Source organism: Solanum stenotomum, chromosome 5 (assembly GCF_019186545.1).
Source record: "Solanum stenotomum isolate F172 chromosome 5, ASM1918654v1, whole genome shotgun sequence".
Classification (NCBI taxonomy): Eukaryota; Viridiplantae; Streptophyta; class Magnoliopsida; order Solanales; family Solanaceae; genus Solanum; species Solanum stenotomum.
Window position 1 is genome coordinate 60,582,234 of NC_064286.1, and position 14,169 is coordinate 60,596,402.

Sequence of the window (14,169 nt, forward strand, 5' to 3'; positions counted from 1 at the left end):
TTAGGTTAATCAACTCATCCAATTAGGTCTAGTTCTAATTTATTGTTCACATTGATATTTGAGAATAAATTTAAGTGTTTATTCATTTAAAATTATTTTAATTTCTTGGGACCAAACTTTGGGTTGAATTAATTATGCAACCTGCATTTTTTTTCTTGTGTGGGTCTATAATCTATATGTATAGCCAGGACCAGGTACTTATAGTTGGTGATGCTTCTTTATTACTACTATTGGCTACTTTCTTGTGTTCTTTTCACAATTATTAACCAAAATGCATGGTCCCATAAATAATAATAATTTTTTTTTAAAAAAAAAAACAGGACTATGTAGACTATATGATAATTTCCCACGCAAGAAAAATGTAACATGCTATATTATCCCATCTTAGGATAATAATTAATTTGATGAATATAGGCTGACAACTAATCACGTAAAAGTTGAACAGAAGAAAATGATATCTTTTCGAATTTTTTATGTGTAAAACTGAAAATCTCTTATATTTGTAAAAGTAAAGATCTCTTATATATATATATATATATATATATATATATAAGACATAAAACTAAAAATAAGTTTGTAAATGGCTAGCTACAAACTTGCATTCCAAGTATTCTGTCTTGATTTTACTCAAGGTCTGCCTCCAAAATTAGTCCGATTAATTTATATTTATGTCATGTAAAACATTTTATAAGGAAAGCATTACTAGGAATTACTACAGTCTAAAAGTTCGAACTTTGAAACCTCTAAGAATTTTATGATATATATAGTCTATGTTAAATATCGTTATCTAATAAAAGCATTTGGTATACATATAGTAAATCTTATGGTAGTTGCAAGTAAAGGGCGATCACATGAATTATATGTTCCCCCATTTAATTTATTTCACTTCATGTCACTGCTAAAGTGGTCCTCTTTCTTCTTTGATTTTAATATTAGATGTTGACTTAAGAGACTATATATACACATATGGTAGATGCTGAATTTAATTTATTTTCCCGTCCCCCACTTCTGAATATATATTTGTACAATTCTAGCTTAAAATATTGACTTTATAAACAATTAATTAATAACATCAAAGTTGGATTCAAAATTTTAGATCATACATATACGTCTTGATCAAAGATAGTCTAACTCAACCTCTGAGTTAAAATAAACTATATGAATCGTAATCTAGTTAAAATAGAAAGCATCTCTAGCATTGAATATTCCATATTCTATATCAATCAATCGCTATTATGAGAGAAAAAAATATCAAATATTAAATTATATTACTAATATTATATTATTATTTTTTACAATAACTTGAATCCATTAATATCATTATTGATTTTTTATTTATCTTTTTTTACAATTCACTTCCTCCACATATTGAACTCTTGACTTGTTCTTTATAATAATGTGGAGGTCCCCTTGATATTCGTGTCTAATAAAATGAATTTGGAGGTTCATAAAGATGGTGACAAAAGTACAATATGATTGAAGCCAAAACTATAAATAAGACAACTAAGTTTGGTAACAAAAAGTACAATCTTTTAATTTAGTCTTCACTTGTGCTCCCTGTTTTTCAAAATAATATATACTAGTCATATTTCACTTTTCGATAGGTAAACTCTACAAAACTTTTATTAAGATATAATATAGTATTAAATCATATAAATATACAGTAAAAAGAATTGTAATTTATAGTATCTTTTGTATAAATTTGAATGTTTAAATTTAAAAATATTAAATAAATTAAATCTGAATTTACTTTGAAGATTAATTACATTAACTTTCGAAAAGTGAAGCATGACAGCTGTTTTGACTTTTGAGACACTTTGTTTTAATGCATGAGAATTTTTTATTTATTGCTACTTATATTTTTATTTATTTTTCAAATGTTCAATGGTGGTTAAGGTGTCTTTATCCTTGTTCATAATCATAAGTAGGCTAATGGTCCTTGGATTGTAGTTTCATTATTAACTATTTAAGGATAATTATTGTATAACATAAAGACTCTTGTTATGTCTAGAAAAGTTAGGACTATTTACATATAAATACATTCACACCTTCCAATTGCAAACTTCTATTTATGATCAGAGCCAGAGGCGCAAGAGGTTCATTTGAATTATTATAGTGCACAACAACAATAATAATAATAACATACTCAGTGTATTCTTATAAATATCGTTAATTTTGTTGGGTAGGAGCAAACATAGAAATTATTAGGTGAATATTAGCCATAAACATGAAAGTAATACATAGTAGTACTCCATTACTTGTATAATTTGCTAATCATCATTCCAAGGAGACTAATCATTTATCTTGTTGCAATTAATGTCTCTCTCACACACACAAAAGACATTAAAGTAAAGGAAAATAATCACTAGAAGCTTCACATTTACACTTTGCTCGATTGGTACATATCGTTTCATAATATAGTGTTTCTCAGGACGTCATGACACTTTTTAAGAAAAAAATAGCATTAAAAGGACAATGCGTTTTACACTTTGCTCGATTGTTACATATCGTTTTATAATATATTGTTTTTCGGGACGAAAAATGGCATAAAAAGGGCAATGCTACACTTTGCTCAATTGTTACATATCGTTTCATAATATATTGTTTCTCGGGACGAAAACATAGCATAAAAAGGGTCATGCGTCTGCCGGGAGTCGAACCCGGGTCTATTGCTTGGAAGGCAATTATCCTAACCGTTGGACTACAAACGCTTTTTGACACCAAACTCAACATATTTATATAACAAATTCTATTTTTGTTGTAAAAAAAAACTTTTCTAACACACATAATAATCTTCCTTAAAGAATAATGGTTTTGAGACGGAATAAATCCATACTTCTTAAGAAATTATAAATAGAAGGGTAATTTTACTATATCACCATTTGAATATAATAAATACAATGTCTTGAAAAATGTAATAGGGAAATGACTATAATTAATGATAAGGGTAAATTAGGAAGAAAGTGTAAAATTATCCATTGATTTCGTAAAGTGGACAGTGTTGTTGGACATCCCAAAATAGTATATGGACAATTTTTGTAGGACGGAAAGAGTAATAGTAAGTTACTTTGAGAAATATTGACACAAACATTGTACCTCTTTTTAGGTTTTAGGTTCAATTTCCACTAGGTGATTTTTTCCATTTGTTATAAACAAAATTTATCGTGTTGGCATCTTCAATGTTTATATTTCTATTTAGTTATTCATAATAAAAAGAAGTACAAAACTTCTAGTCAAAGGTGCAATATAATTTATAGTTTAAACCCCCAGCACTTGGGTAGTTTTTAACATATCTCTCTGCCCAACATTGTCACTCTTTCTTCTTGTACAATATTTATTGACTTTGTTATACACAAGTGGATAATTTTATAATTAAGAACCAAAAATAAGGGGTCGTTTAGCGTAGATGGTTAGAATAGCACCGAATAAAATGTATTAGTAATATTGAGACTAGTTATGTTGTAATTGTTTCTTATCTACTATTTGGTGTGGTATATTAAGGACAATTGTATCTTTAACCATACCAATCCATGTATTAATAAAGCTTGTAATGAACTATTTGTAAAGAATATGGTGTTTTGTTTTATACTCCTTGTTTCATATTAGTTGATCATTTTCCTTTTTACACGCATATTAAGAAATGTGAATACTTTTAAAAAGAATTAATTGCAAGAGTAATATAGGAAAAGTTTAATTAATGCTTTTTTGATGATCAACTAATATGGGACAACTATTTTAATAAGACGATCAACTAATATGGGACGGAGGGAGTATTAGTTGTATGCACTATAAAACTGAATAAGATATATAACTAATACATACATGAATTAGTTATATATAAGTTGAAAATCCTACCAAACAAAGAATTAAATAATATCATTTTGCAATCAACTATATGCTTAACTCATGCCCGAGGAATCCCTAGATACAGAGAGAGGGTACGGGCTAATCTTTTACTAGAGGGAAAGCTGGCGAAAAGCATAGAGCGTACGAGTTTAGGACATGGACTCCTTGAAAGTCTCCATTTTAGGGTTTTAAGGAATAAGGTAATGAAATTCCGATATGGACTTTTGTTGTTGTTACAACATGTATCGAACAGTGCCCTATTGATCTAATTCATAATACCATAATGTATCATAAATATATTATTTTTTCTAATACATCCTACCGATCAACCCCAAAAGTTATCCACTATCTTAGCCATTGGTAAAATGTGTGAAGAAATCATTGGTGGCAAAAAGAAAGCTTTTGGAGTCATTCTCCTAACTTTCATCTCCTTTGAATATACATAAACCAAACTTCCATTTTTCTTCAAAATTCCCTCACTTATACCAAACCAAAACTCACATATATTATAGAAAAAAATCAGTTATAACTTTATTTTCTCAACAACAACAAAATAAAATAAAATTAGTGATTAGCTAACTTTTCACCTAGCTAGCTCATTAATTACTATAATCTTTCAAACATTTTCCTAATAGACTTTTTTTTGCTTTCACTTTCTCTTTGTAACTATGGAGGCTTTGTATAGTCTAAGTTCTACCTTCTCATTACCAAAAAATATACTAAAATTGTCTAATAATCGCGGAACATGTCACGTACCTAAGAATATCAACAATGTGATATCTTGTCAAAGTAGTAGTGGAACTGCAGTTAAAGCTAGTAATCTGTCTTGTGTTATAATCGAAAGATAATCGATAAGTACAGATAATATCGAAGATCATAAGGATTTAAGTCCAAATTGTAATGGTATTGGCATTGTCAAGTTCCTTGGAGGCAAAACATTTCTCATTACTGGTGCAATGGTTTCTTAGGAAAAGGTATAAATGATTCTTTGCTATTTGATCATGTCATTTTTTTTCATTTACAATTGATTTTTCTTGTGTTATCGACAATATGTAGTTTTAATTGAGAAGATTTTAAAGACCGCGTCTGATGTGAACAAAATAATCATCTTGATCAACGCTGATAATAAATAAAGAAGTTGCTATGAATAGATTGAGAAATGAAGTATGCACTTCTCTGTTTTCGACTCTGTTCTAACTTTTTACTTTTGGTTCATTTCATGCCATAAGGTCTGCGTACACTCTACTCTTCTCAGACTTCACTTGTTTGATTTCATTAGTTATATTGTTGACATAGTTTTTCACATTTTTGTAAATTATGCTGCTAATACTACTTTTGATGAAAGGTAAATCGCAAATTTCATAAACTGTTGTATCCTTCTTATGTATCTTTTGTGCCTGCAAAAAAGTTATATATAGTGAAATTTGATGAACTTGTAGGTATGATGTTGCACTTGGTATAAACACCGGTGGACCTAGCCGTATGATGAATTTTGCAAAACAATGCCATAAGTTAAAGCTTTTCCTCCATATATCCACAGGCAAGTAAATATAGATCATGAGCAGCAGATATTCATTTATTGACGTAACTGGTAAAGTTATTGTCATGTGATCAGGAAAGTCACGGGTTCAAGCATTTAGAATTGTTTCGTTTTCTTTCTTCGTTTTAGCAATGTGATTTATAACATTGCAATGTAAGTCTATCACTAATGAATGACATATCAATCACTCTTGATGTCTAGTACATTTGATAATACAAATAGTACAGCATGTTCAAGAGAGTAATGTTGTTTTTGAAATCTTAGAATATTTTGATGCATTTGAGCTTATGAAGCATTTAGAATTACGAGTACGTTGCTCAGACTCTTCAAAAATGATGTTGTTATACTCTTGTTGGATCCTCCAAAAAATGCAATTCTATACTATTTAAAGGATCACACTATCCATGATATGCTTTCAAGGCAAAAATATTACTAGATTAAAATACAATTTGTTGAAATATTTATCAATAAGCGTTTGTAGTCCAACGGTTAGGATAATTGCCTTCCAAGCAATAGACCCGGGTTCGACTCCCGGCAGACGCATTTTTAGTTTTTGGCTTAATTTGTTGCATACACGCCCCCTCGGCTCTCGACCACTTATATTATAAGTTGAATCTATTTGTTTTTTTTTATGTGTTTTCTTCTTTATGTTTTGAATCCCGTTAATCATCGATCTTCGTGTAAATCTTGGTTTCCATAGTGTGTTGGCCTTAGTAACCAAATATAACATGCTTGATCATTTCTTAATCAACTAACATGTTTCCTAGAAATGTTTTTTTTTTTTTGCCAGTTTTCCATCTGGTGTCCGATACCTCACGTTGAAGCTTGACTCTATTTGGATTCGCACCACGTAGGGTTCCCTACCAAGAATTTTTCATATCCAGGGTTTCAACTCGAGATCTCTAGTTAAGAGAGGAGCAATCTCATCCACGGCACCACATCTTTTGGTGGCATAGCTAGAAATATTAGGAATTTGGGTTGTAGTACTAATAGCATAAGGGTCCACAGTGCAGCCCATATCTTTATTTCTACTGGGCCCAAACCAATACTGATCTGGATCTGGCCTGAGACAGTAGGTGGGCCATTATATTCTAGGTTCACAAAGCCCAATCCAGCGGGCCAGCGGGCGGCATTTTTAGGTGTCTTGTCTTGTACTAGTTTTCGTAGTATTGCTTCAATACAAAAAATTATACTTTGATTTCTATTTGTATCTGTCAGTTCTTGTATTTCAACTATCGTATTAGTTTCCTGTAATTACCATTTAAAAGGCTTTGTTATGCTTCAACTTCCGACTATACTAAACATGTTATTATTGTTGTTCAGCAAAAAAACTCACTAGTTTCGATAAAATCTTATATTATGCCAAAAAAACTACTCAATATGTATAAATAATTTATTTAAATATCACTAAGCTGACTTGTTTAAAATGCAAAATTCATAAATCAAAATCATTATTCCACCTCGGTTAACGATATCCAATATTATCTTAGTTTATCATATTGTTATTACTGGAAATAGTCAAAATCCACTAAAGAAATCATTTTAAATAAAACATGTTACATCACTTGATCATATTGTAAATAATTATAGAGTTGAAAAAATTGTTTATTCATTTTAATTTTTTTTTATAGCTGTAGATAACAAAGTAAAAAACATCATGATGTAAATCTGGTATAACTAAAACATGTGACACATGAACCATATTTTTATCTTATCTTAAATAATCCAATCATTTAGTTTTGACTCTTTAAAGAATATGTCTCATTTTGTTACCACTTGCATTTAACAAGCAATTCAACTTTTAGTTGCTTTTATAAGTCACTTTAATAGGATTTTTTATTTGGCTCTTTGTTCTTTGGATGATCTAGTTGCACAATATTAGTATTACAAAAAATTGCTTCATTTATCTAATTTTATGTAACATGGTTTTCCTTTTAACTCTTTAGATTCAAATTTATTAGGTATACTTACTAAAGTACAACGCTAAAACTGTCCTTGAATTATGAAAAAATGACGCAATTAACTTAATTTATCATTTGTTAAAAAAGTGTGTAGTCTCCAGTAGGCAGAGTTAGAGCTCCGTCTACGAATTTGGCATAATTTAGTATTTTGTATCCATTAATACTTAAATTTAAGGGCAAATTCGACCATTTGTATCCCTAATACTTAAATTTACTTAGATTTATACAACAAAATGTGTTACATGATAACATTGCACTTGCTGCATGGAAAAAACATACAGTATCAATGACTTTATATATATAGCTTTAATTAGTGTTGAAAAAACAGTGCACTTTTTTGCTGGTCATTGACATTGGGGTCTGAGCTCATTGGAAGTTTATTTAATTAATAATGTAAACTATTTAAAAACTATTCAAATATATAGTTCTAATAATTAATCTTGTATTCATATTTCGTGTTGAAATAAGGCTCTAATAAAGAGATCTGATTAATTGTTGAATTGAATAAAATAATCCTATAAATATTTTGTATGCCTTGTTCTTCAGAATGACTCACTTTCTTTTTGAGTCGAGTTTATCGCATAAAATTTGTCTAATACGATTTACATCTTCTATGTGATTTGCAGGCTATTTATCCGTATTATTTTCTTAAAAAAAGTCTATGAGTAAATACTTTTCCCATGTAATGCTTTTCCCTAGTTATATTTCTTTATTGTCTCTATCAATAATTAATTTTAAGTTTTTTTTTGTCCATTTCTTTAGTGTATGTCATTCTTTTGGTTTTCTAGAGAAGTATGGAGAATGACCTATATTTTGCTTGTCAATTTAATCTTAAGAATTTTTTGTATTTTTTATTTTTTGGGTGATGTAACGTTACAAGTGACTTTTCTACATAACACAATAATAGTAAATATAATATTATTATTCAAAAGAAGGATATAACCTTATAGTTATCCATTGAGACTTAAAATAATGTGATTGATTTTAAATCATAGTTATCGCAATAGTGAAAATCCTATTATTAGGCAAACATTCAAAAGTATAACTTACATCATGTACAATAAATTTAATTTGTATTAATTATTGGATCAATTTCTTTTTGTTCGATTAATTTCATGTAATCAAACATTTCCTTGAGGCGGATTATATCGATAGCAATTACGAACATGAATCAATATTGATCATCAAATTATTTTTTTAACGATATGAATATACTTCTTTTTGTCTACATGCTAAATATTATGTATTATACTATAGTTTGTTTTCCACAAGAAACGTTGTAATTATGTACTTTAAGCTTTCATACTAGGGTTTTAGGATGAGTACTAATTACTAATTAATTGGTTCATGGATTAATAAGCTATCTCTAATGGTGGACCCAATCAAATAGTATTTTTCAATAAACAAAAAAAAGAGTCTAGAAGGTTTATGAAATAAAATAAAGTAGTTTTCATAAACCTTAACATCATTTTCAAGTAGTGCTAGGAACATTGGACTTTTTCTTTTTATTATAGTAATTATTTAAATCAAGAAAACGACGTACTTAAAAAAAAATCTAGCTAAAGTTGTAATTAAAATAACTAGTGTGGTAGAAAGCAACATAAACCCTATAAAAGCAGGCCAACGGCATGAGGTTTGTTAAATTATGGTGGGAATACTTTTTCTTTAATAATCAATTACATTCATTTAAAAAGAGTAATTAACGAGACATAATAAATAAGCTACAAATCTCAAAAGTAAGATATTATCAACTTGGCGGATTCATGAGTTGAATTTGGACCGATCTAAATATAATGAGTCGATAAATGCGAATAGTTATAGACTCAATAATCGATCCTAAAATTATCTAGGATTAAATGAATTAACAAACAGGTCATGATTCAGTCTAAATTTTATTTATATTTGTATTGAGCTATTTTTATCGCTTGATAGAAGAGCAATGCAATAATTATTTTGTTTGACATTACAATATGAATTTTACAATTGATGGGGCATGTGCAAGTGTATCACAAGTCTAGTAGTAGAGTGTAGTTATTATAATTATTATTTTATTTTATTTTTGGGGTGGGGGTGGTGGTGGGGTGTAACGTAACCTTTTTGTATAGTTGCAAGTGTATAATAATATCCAAAATAGAATAAATGAATATATAGTTACCTTTTGGAGCAAGTGAAGTTTGGTATTATCTAAAAGACCTAAAAGAGAAGTGGTCCTACAATATTTATTCTTCTAGAAGCCTTTTTTTTTTCTAGCAAAAATTGCTCCCATTTATGTTAAATTAATAAAAATTAAAAATTGTCAAGAATTCAAAAGTTATTGTTAACAAGGTACTATTCATTTTTTATTTGAGATAAATTTAAAATTGTTCAAGTAACCATTAATAACTGACATACAAATAAATACTTCAAAACGATTTGACTATAATTTTATTCGTGACTATTATAAATGATTTTTTATTATAAATATACAAGTGGATTCAACTTTGATTAAATTCAAGGCAATAGAATATTATTGACATAAATAAATGTCAATCATAACGAATTATAAGTAATACATTTTAAAGTCAAAAGTTCAAATATTTCTTCTAAGAAGAAAAAATGAAGCATTATAACTTGTATAGTTTTTTCGATATAAAGTCAACATAAAAATTAGTTAGACAAAACAAATTTCCAAGCTCGTATATTGCATTTATAATAGCAACACTTTAAATTACAAAACTTCGATAAATTCAAACGACAATGCAAATCACACAATTATCACTTAAATACTATTTGGTACTTAATTTAGTTAAAACTTTGTGGATATATATAGCTACTTTGACAAAAAAAAGTTTATACTAAAAAAACTAGTTGACATAATTTGCCATATTAGCCCAATTGTGCATGTTCATTTGATCCACAAAAAGGGGCAAAGTTTGAGAACCTTTATTTTAGGGATAAGGGTCTGAAAAATATTTCAACTTTGATCGAATTTGCTGTTGCGATACTAAACTTTCATAAGGACCTATTACCTCCCTAGACTATTTAATACCGTAATTTTTACCTCCTGAACTATTTAATAGTGTATTTTAAAAGTATATATGTGCCCACGTGGACACATTATTATTTATAATTTTGCATTATTTTTTATTTCCACGTGGGCAAATATATATGTTTAAAATACAGTATTAAATAGTCTACGGAAATAATAGGTCCCCATGAAAGTTTAGTATCGCAACAACAAATCCGACCAAAGTTGAGGTATTTTTCAGACCCTATCCCTTTATTTTATTATAAACCATTATTGAACTTTGAGTAAACGTAATTCTTACAACTATCCCATATTATATTGAAGCTATCGAAGGTCACTTTAATTAATTTGTTACGTCAACTAACTACACTCGACTAAAATATAGTGCTCTCTTCGTCTTCGTCTTAATTTGTGTGAAGGTATTTTAACTTTTAGATTTTGTGGTGTGAAATTAGTCAGAAAAAAATTGTGTCTATAAGTGAGTGTACGTAAGAATTGTGAAATTAGAAGAAGAAAAAAATAGTACTTATTTTCACGTTGAAAATAATATTTGGAAATTGGAGTTTTTTGGACATAAATACAAGTTGAAGTTGTTTTTGAACTTTTGTGAGTAATATGGAGTAAAAAAATGTTGTTCAGAGTTATTCAAATTCTAAAAAATTATAACAATTGCATGTCCAAACACGAAATAGAATTACTGAAAAAATTGCCAATGAAATTGGAAAATCTTTCACGCAATAGCATTTTTGAAGTCCTACTAAGCTAAAGAAGCATATGATGACAAAGCACGACAAATTGCTAAATCAGAGAATACTATTATTATTATTATCATAACTATAGCTCCGCCTCGATCCTTTTGTATATATCCTAATTTCCCTTCACAAGAAATCGTGAACCTTCAACGAGGCATGAAACACATTTTAAAGGAATATTAGTATATTTTCTTCTACATGAATCATGATCCATCTAAGTTTGGATTTCATTTTCATCTAATTTCAACTATGCAATTTGTCATAAAGCTTTAACATAATTCATTATGTATGTGCCAAATCGAACACGCAAAAAGTTTAAAAGTGAAAGCGACCGAAGTATTGACATTAGCACTTTACCTTACTTATGGGCGGCTAGCCGGTCGACCTAGGGGTTCGTATCGATCGGTTCAGCTCGATTTTGAAATTTATCAGTTTGATTTATTGGTTATTGATTATTATTGATTCGGCTATCAATTTAGCCGTTAAAATTTGACACAAAAAATAAATAATTGAAAATTACATGAAAACATGGTGACAAACCAAATAAATCATGCACGTGAGTTGATAGATTGTATCTTGCTAAAAAATAACACTAACACATTATAGAATAATCGAAAGTTGAAGACTGCCACAAACAAAAATTTGAAAGTAAATCTTAAGTCAAAGACTTTATATACCAAATGGAATAAATATAATTTATTAATTTACTATCGTGTTATCGGTTAACTCATTTAGAAAAAACTTCAAACCATTAAGAACTGATTATCCAATAATTAAAAATAAAAATTAAAACCGTTAAACCAATAATCCATTACCTATGAACCAATAACTTTTTTCGATTCAGATTATCAGTTTCGATTCGATTTTGAACGGCCCTAAACTCGACCCGATCGTTTACAAGGAATCTTTACTTGTACGTTTATTTTCATTTTATTGATTAATACAGCAATATAAATATATGTAATTACGGCCCGACTCGAATTTAATTTCCTTCACCCAAAAAAGGACAGCATATAAATATAGTACGTCTAATACATGGAAGTTATTAAATATTAATTAATTATATAAATAAACGTGAAGATCATGGTGTGAGTGGGTAAGGGAGGGCCTGAAAATATATAATGCTTTGGGACCTAAGTTTGGTGCTCACGAATTCGAGTTAGAATTTTAAATTTATCAGTTCTAGATATCTTGAAAAAAGAAAAAGATCACAAATTACGTATAATATTAAGTAAATCTTTTAGAACTAATATAAAATTCAGATTAAAATTATTGAATTTTAATAAATCGGTAATTAAGTTATACTCTAGCTTCGCTCCAATTACCTGACGGTGTTTAAAATGAATTAAATATATCAATATATAGGTATGTTAATATTGGTAGGTCACACATTTAATTGGAGGCTAAGCATGAAATGATATTTAGAAAAATCAATCCATGCTACTTATGGGACCATTCAATATTTGAATAGTATAATGTATATAGATATAGGTTGATTAGTCATGCATCTACAATTAATAGACATCACCAAAAATAGCAAAAGGGCCCCTAGTTAGCTTTCATAATATTAGTAGTCATTTGTGACATGGCTAAAACTATACAAAATAATAATAAGAAAAAAAATCAAATAATAACGATGTTATCCATATATATTTCAATTCGATTCACGCATCCTAATTAATATTATTGGAGTTGACCAAGAATGTGACAACACGCCTAGTTGGATTTTTTACGTTGAAACATTTTGTACATTTAATGTGTGTATATTTTTGTGATTTGCAATCTATATTCCATCTTTTTTCTTTTTAATTAATCAGATTTTAATCTCATTATTTCTTGGGAAGGGATATTCGATATCCCTTCTTATAACGTAACGTAACTTCTCTATTGTATTTGATCAAGATGGAAGAAAAATCGAATTTCATTTTTTTAAATTAAAACATGAATCATAGTTATCTCTAAAGTATGTTCTGGAACCCACCCTTCTTCATATACTTAAAAGGAACTGATATTCCCGTCTTGATCCTTATTCATTCTTCTTTTTTTCGAAGAAAATAAGTTTCTTTCGTTTTGAAAATATCCTTAAAATGAAAAGGACAGAAATACAATTATCGACATATGCAGGGGACTGCTTTGTTACTTGTCAAAGGCTTAGATGTACAGAGTGGCAATTGGAAAAAAGATTTGGGACACAAATGGTAAGAAAAGGGAATTAATTGAAGAAAATGACAACACAAGTAACACAACAGTCTAATTAATTAGCACTTAATCATTTATTAATTTGTAGTGCACTTAAGATAAATTCAAATATAATTATTGATAATTTCAAAAGAAAATGAAATGATCCTTCCAAATCCAATAGAAGCAAAATGAGAATTCGATTTGACTATAAATTTGAAGAAAGAAAAAATATAGCTTCGTATAGTTTGTTTCATTGACTAATTGACTTATAAGACACTTCACACATGATGACCAACTTGCACATTTATTATTCGTAAATGACATAATATTAATCGATGTATGAGGCATTTGATGGAATTAATAATAGACCGGAAGTTTGGATACAAACACTAGAATCTAAAGTTTCAGCCTTTAGGTTAAATAGTTGTAGGACTAAAACATAGTATTTGGAGTGCAAGTTCAGCAATGTAACGTACAAGGCAGATGTGAAATTAAAGTGAGATTGATACGCAAGTCATACCTAAGAGAGGTGGTTTTAAGTATCTTGAGTTTATAATCCAAGGAAACTGGGAGATTGACGATGGTATAACACATCGTATTGGAGGGGTTAGTGAAATGGAGGCTCACATTCGCGGTACTATATGTGTTAAGAATGTGTCACCGAGTTTAAAGGTGAGTTCTAGCAATTATGGTTAGATAACATTGTTGTATGAAATAGAAAGTTGGGCAGTTAAGAATACACACGTTCAGAAGATAAAGGTAGCAAAGATGAGAATGATAAAGATATGTGAGGGCATACTAGGAAAGATAGAATTTGGAACAAAGTTATATAGGATAAGGTTAGGGTGACTTTCACGGCGGACAATATGAGGGAAGAGAGGT

General features: G+C 29.0%; 2 non-coding genes across 2 annotated transcripts; one reads left to right on the top strand and one right to left on the bottom strand.

The window, feature by feature from the left end:
- Positions 1 to 2,639: 2,639 nt before the first annotated feature.
- TRNAG-UCC (transfer RNA glycine (anticodon UCC)) lies at positions 2,640 to 2,711 on the bottom strand. The gene has a single exon. It is a non-coding gene; the product is annotated as a tRNA-Gly (tRNA).
- A 3,146-nt stretch (positions 2,712 to 5,857) lies between these two features.
- On the top strand, positions 5,858 to 5,929 carry TRNAG-UCC (transfer RNA glycine (anticodon UCC)). Its single transcript has one exon. It is a non-coding gene; the product is annotated as a tRNA-Gly (tRNA).
- Positions 5,930 to 14,169: the final 8,240 nt, after the last annotated feature.